The sequence below is a fragment of the Marmota marmota genome, unplaced genomic scaffold, assembly GCF_001458135.2.
Source record: "Marmota marmota marmota unplaced genomic scaffold, marMar, whole genome shotgun sequence".
NCBI lineage: Eukaryota > Metazoa > Chordata > Mammalia > Rodentia > Sciuridae > Marmota > Marmota marmota.
This window is the reverse complement of record NW_026005793.1, coordinates 299,395-305,417: the sequence shown is the minus strand read 5'-3', so window position 1 is coordinate 305,417 and position 6,023 is coordinate 299,395. Positions and strand designations below refer to the sequence as shown.

General features: G+C 35.1%; 1 long non-coding RNA gene across 2 annotated transcripts in view; it reads right to left on the bottom strand.

Annotated features, from left to right (window-relative positions):
• Positions 1-26: 26 nt before the first annotated feature.
• The window catches only part of LOC107160969, a 6,662-nt gene continuing 665 nt past the window's right edge, over positions 27-6,023 (bottom strand). The window contains exons 2-5 of one of the 2 annotated variants that reach the window (XR_007345253.1): positions 5,512-5,647; positions 4,438-4,847; positions 2,830-3,311; positions 27-1,688 (exon numbers count right to left, since the gene is read on the bottom strand). This is a non-coding gene — a long non-coding RNA (uncharacterized LOC107160969). The remainder of the gene's footprint in view (positions 1,689-2,829; positions 3,312-4,437; positions 4,848-5,511; positions 5,648-6,023) is intronic. The other variant, XR_007345254.1, reaches the window with a different exon arrangement.

The following is a 6,023-nucleotide window of genomic DNA, read 5'->3' as shown; positions in this document are numbered from 1 at the left end:
CTTCCTTCCTTCCTTCCTTCCTTCCTTCCTTCCTTCCTTCCTTCCTTTCTTTCTTCTTTTTTGAGACCAGGTCTTGCTAAGGTTCCAAGTCTGGCCTCAAACATGAGGTCCTCCAACCTCAGCTTCCTGAATTAATAGAATTGCTGGAATTAATAATCTTGTACCACCACACTAGGTTCAAGTAAAAAATACTGAAAAAATACTGAAGTATATTGTTGTTGCCTTTTACTTGGAAGGGCTGCCTGAATTACAAAATTCCTAGGCATAGTTTCCTGACATCCCTGGTCATTTTTGGTCAGTATGAGTAAAAGGCCTGACTGGGAAATTCAAAGAGCCAGCAAGGAACTGCCATATAAGAGAACACTTGGGAACATTCACAAAAGTCACACTTCCACTCTCAAAAATCAAGAAACACACCAACGTAGCCCTGAAGTTTCTCTATGTAGTTAGAAAATATTGGGGAGGCGGTCAAGAGACTGTGATGATGATCCCCCTTCACAACGAGGAGAAGAAACATGTCTTTGGAGTCAATCAGTGTTCCATTCTTCCTCACCCAGGAATCCTTGCAGATTCCTAGATTCCAGTCCAAAGATTCCTTTATATCGAATTTCCAGTAATATTTCCCAGGGAACTCTTTGTTCCCCATACATCAAAATAGTTAGATCTATTAGAATTCAAACATGAGTCTGGATGGACATGCTCAAATCTCAAACTTCTCACATCATCAAATAGCTTGATGTTATGATCCATTACTGCATTTTTGAAGAAAATGTCCACTGTCGAAGGAAGACAATATTCCAGCCAAAATCATCTTCTAATTTCTGTTAGATTAGAAGTTATACCTTTAACTCTTTTGGGAGGAGAGGTGGGTTAGAATGCATAATTGTGGCTGGAGTATATTACAAGAGTTCCAGAACACCTGCTGCAGAAACAAGAGCCCAATCACAATGGAAACATGGCTAAAAATATGGACACTGTAACAAAAAGGGTGGTCATGCCTACTTCTAGCTCACTCCTTTAATGAGCTAGAAGTGGAGGTCTGCATTGCCATTAAGTCCAAAGAAATAACCACTTGCTTTGTTTCCTATTTAGGTTTACCATGGCAATATATATACTGCCTCAACTTCACCAACTCATTTTATTTTTGATGTTCATGAAGTATTGCTCTGTGAATTCAGTTATATTATGTTTATTCATGAATTTTAATATATTAAATTTAATGTATTTGTGTATATTATATTTAATATGATACATGTGAAACATTCAATTACTAAGGCATTTTAAGGGAAAATATTTAAATAATCTCCATCATTACCGGAACTCAAAGTGAGAACATTCTGAACTAATTTATAATTGTCTGACTTACTTAAGTGATTTTGTATCTATACCCTGAATCACATTTATTATTATACCAGCCTGCAGTTACATTTTTCTTATTTAATCATGGTAACCAGTTTACTAAATGTGATTATAGATACCAATTGACAGGCCATTTCCTTTTGGGATATTAAAGGTTAATAAAGTTAAAGATTTCCCACAGAAAATCATTACTGAAGGGTGCTATACTGTGTTCTCATCAGTGGGCTGATACTCACCATGGAAGCAGTTGAGCTATCAGTCAAATGATGGTCTGGGCAGAAAGTGCTGGCTTTATAGGATGAGGCATGTGCAGCTGCACTGACTCACTCCTGTAAGGAGGAAGAGAACATAAATCTTGTGATGTGAAAGATGTCATCACAGTTTTTAAGGAACTAAACAACCATTCCACTGAAAATATTTATTGAAACCCCTTTCTCATCAGAGTATGCCTCCATCTTCATGAGAAGGGACTGTTCCCAGGAGTCTTTCTTACTTTATTTATCTATTAACAATTCATTTCTCAGAGGTGCCAATCTCATTTCCTAACTAGGAAAAACTATCCCATGCACTTCAGTGTTTCTGATTTACAATTTAAAATCATTCAGAGTTGTATTTATGAATGTCAGCATTCAGCCCTCAACCCTCAAACACAGGGGCAAAGAGAAGCTAACTTCTGATAAAGGGAACAGGAAATCATATTCACACACCTGCACATACTGTTGATTATTATCTACATAAAGTATTTTTTCACTTCTTTAGAAACAGCTTGATCTTTTTCATAGCTCACATGGTGCCCTAGTTTGCACTAAATACTAAACTTACTTTGTCAATAGATCTCACAAGTTCTGCAAAGAAAACCAGAAAGGCTTAAATTTCTTAAGAAATAGGATGGAATTTTGATTTTGGAAAGTTCAGGTAAGTATCAAATATCATCACAGCAACCCTTGTTATAAATTCATTTTCATCTCTTAGGACAATTCTGGTAAAGCATAATTGAAGAAACTGAATTCTAGAAGAATTCAGCACCCAGAGGGTGAGAAAATAGTGAGAAGGATGGACATGGGTAGCACATAGTAGATAATGTCTCTAATGAGGGCATTTCAAACCCACAACTTCAAAACAGAATTAAGGAACCATTAGCTTTTCCAAAATTTCTTCATATTGTCCAGTGGCAGGCAAAAATGGAATGTTGATGAATAAATGGTTATTTCTGGTTCTTAGGAAAGCAAGCTTCAAAACAATAACTTAAGAAGAAAACATTTCCTAGGACAGCTACTCACAAAATTCCATAAATTTTGCTTATTTGTTGCCAGAATAAAAGATAAGCTTTACCTAGATTATATCCAAAGAGGAAAGAACCCCATCAATCACGCAGGAGATGTGAAAATTTAGGTGTGGCACTAAATAATGTGTTCAAAACTGAGAACCTCAGATTATATAAAACACTTTCACCTTCATCTCAGTGCTTACCTGCAGAAGCTCAACATAGGGTTTATGGGATATTTTCACCAGCTTCTTATGTATTTCTCTGAGGTGTGTCTGCTTTTGAACAATTTTGTCATTGCTTTTTTGAGATGCTCTAAAATTCATTCAATTTCTTTTTTAAGACTCTACATGTAGTATTTCTTCCTCATGAAGAGTGGGACACAGTTACTTATACTCAGCCCACATCAGCTCTTCCTGTAGATATATGTAGCACTGTAGGGATAGGTTGTCTAGATCACCTTTGAAGCATGATTTTATCCTCCTCCAGTTAAACCTCTCTTGGCCAGTACCTTTTATCAGTATGTTACATACACCATAAATTCATATCTGCCCATTTCTCAGAAATCACAATTTCACTTCTCTTTAATCTTGATTGTTTTTCTATTCTTTATAATGATGGAAGGAACCAAGCCATTCTTTTTTGTGCTTTTATCCACTTTTATCTGCTTCATGAGTGTATAATATATCTGAAGATAAAAAAGTTTTGATTGATAATTTATCCTCCCACATATAAAAGCATTTATGCAAGCAATTATAATTTATAGTTGAGTCACACATCATAATATGCAATAGTCTCATCTATGGTTAGTAAATTAATTTTAAACTCAAACCTCCCTACAACACTGCTTGGTCATTTGTTTGACCAACATAGTTGAATTTTACTTTCAGAATTAGAAACCACCAGAAAAGCTATGCCTAATATCCTTATACTATGATGTTAAAGTGACTATAGATAAATTTCTAGAATGTCTGCCTCAAGCTGAGTGTTAGGAAAATAGACTTATACTTACCATCCATGGACTGATAATTTTGTTCTCTTCATTTAGATTTTTCTGATTTACATGGATCTTTTCCCATAATGATCTTATTTGCTTTAGCAGCTTCTCCTTTGTGTGCATGTATATACATATGTGTGTGTGTGTGTGTGTATATATATATATATATATATATATATATATATATATATATATATAATTAAACACTTGAGAAGCAAATACATTTGTTTCCATTTCACAATGATAGAATAAACAAAAAAGATAATTACTGTTGTAGGAAGAAAAAAAAATTATAATACCTTCTTTTTTTACCATTGATGATTATGAATTTTAGAAGATTTCAGGCTGCAAAAGTACAAAATATAATGTAGCCAGGGATATTGATATATAGCTTTCAGATAGTGTGGCAATTCCATCAGAATTGGGATTTTCTGAGGCTCTCCCACACTAATTCCAAGCACTTTATCCCTTGTGTTAGTATATATGCATACTATATAGAAATATTTTGCATTTATTATTGGAGTATCCTGTAACTCTTTTCAAATGAGAACTTTCTAATGCCTTAGTGTTAAACTCAAAATTAAAGTAAGCATGCACCTTATCACCAGCCCTGTAGAAGCAAGCTCCACTAAGGCAGGTATATTTGTATACTTTATTTATTGCTTACACCTTTGGTACTTAGCTTCTTCCTTGATGCTTGGAAAATTTTGTAGCAAGCAGTAAAAAACAGGGCAATCATCATCGTGATCCTCATCTTTGTTATAATCCCTGAGTGCCCTCACTCACACTTCACAGTGCTCTTAGGGGATTCACTTACCTGGTACTCCTCAGCAGCCCCTTCTACAGAAGGATGTCCCTGAGCCCTTTGCTCCTGAGAGCTGGAGCAGAGCAAACACAGCAGGGGCTTGTTCTCTTCACTGAAGATCATTTTTGTCTCTTTGTAGATCACACACATTTTGCTAGAGCTCAGGAATTTCCTGAGACTGGCTTTTCTGGAAGTGGACATCAAATTCTTCAGAAGAATATTGTTTTTGACATATTTCTGTTGAGATGGCTCTCTGCACACAGGGAAACAGGCAGGAGTTTGGACTTGTTCCCAGGAAAGGCAGAGAAAGGGTAAACAAAAGCTGTGCCACTGCCTATGGTGACTGGGTCCATAAGGTACTTCAGGCAGATGGAGCAGGTGCATTCTTTCTTGAAGGCTTGTGAGATTTCTAAGTCCATTTTCTGAGGGAAGAATATCAATAGAATTTATTCATTTATCCTTGAAGAGAAAAAGTCCTGAACAAAATTTTACTCAAGTTGTTATTGAATAGCACACTTCTGCCTATGAGAAAATAGACTTCTTTTAATATATGACCAAATATAAAAATTAATAAATAGATAACTCAAATAAATTATGCATTTAAGAGAATATCTCTCTCTACCAAGCCCAAACTATTTCCAAACACTGCTTCACACTGTGAAAATATGTAAATATTTTAATCTGTTCCAGAAAACAAGGCATCATTTATAATTTTATTTTGCTAAAGATTTGGGTTCTCATTTCTACAGTGGTTGAATTTCTAGAAATAAGAGGGAAGAAATATTCCTAAATATATTTTTAGATCTACAAGTACAAAAGTACAAGTTATTTGGAAGCTAATTTCTGAGTCCTTATAAAATACATAGAACCAACTAAGGGATACAAAACTAACAAAATTAAATTAAATATCACTTTAATTCCAAACTATATTCAAGTCAAGACAGAAGAGGAATGATTTTTATACTAAGTAGGGAAACAGCATCATTTCATAGAGATAACCTAATTTGAAGATCATTTAAAATAGGAAATTTGACTTGATTTGGCTTGGTAAAGCAACTACAGTTCCACAATGAATGGTGTACTTACCTAACTAGTGGGTCCATGGTTTCACCAGTGCTTGTTGCAGAAGGGTAAGTATGAAGTCAGCTCCAGGATTACGTGCTCCAATTGTAGAGGAGGTAGATTAAAATGTCCCTCAGCGAGATGAGTTTCAAACTCTGCTCTGGAGAAGAATGAGCTTGTCTCCAGGAGTGCCCTTTTACTGAGTGCCTGAAGACCACACCCAGTTCTTCCTTGATTGCATTTCAGGATGCTCAATCAGTGTTAGTGTAGGTAATTGGGTTAGTGTGGGTGTTTTGGTTATGTGGGTGATTAGTTTTCAGGTACAGAGTATTGATGTATCACCTTGTCTAATCTTCATAAATAAAGCTCCACAGGCTTACCAACAATGATCGATTAAAAAAAATAAAACAAAATGAATCCTCAGCTTCAGATTGTTTCTAATCTTTAGTTGTGTTCTTTTCTTTTTTTTTTTTTTTTGCTTTAAAAACAGAAAGAGGGTGTCATCAATATACGATTTTTAGTAAATATTTTTTAAT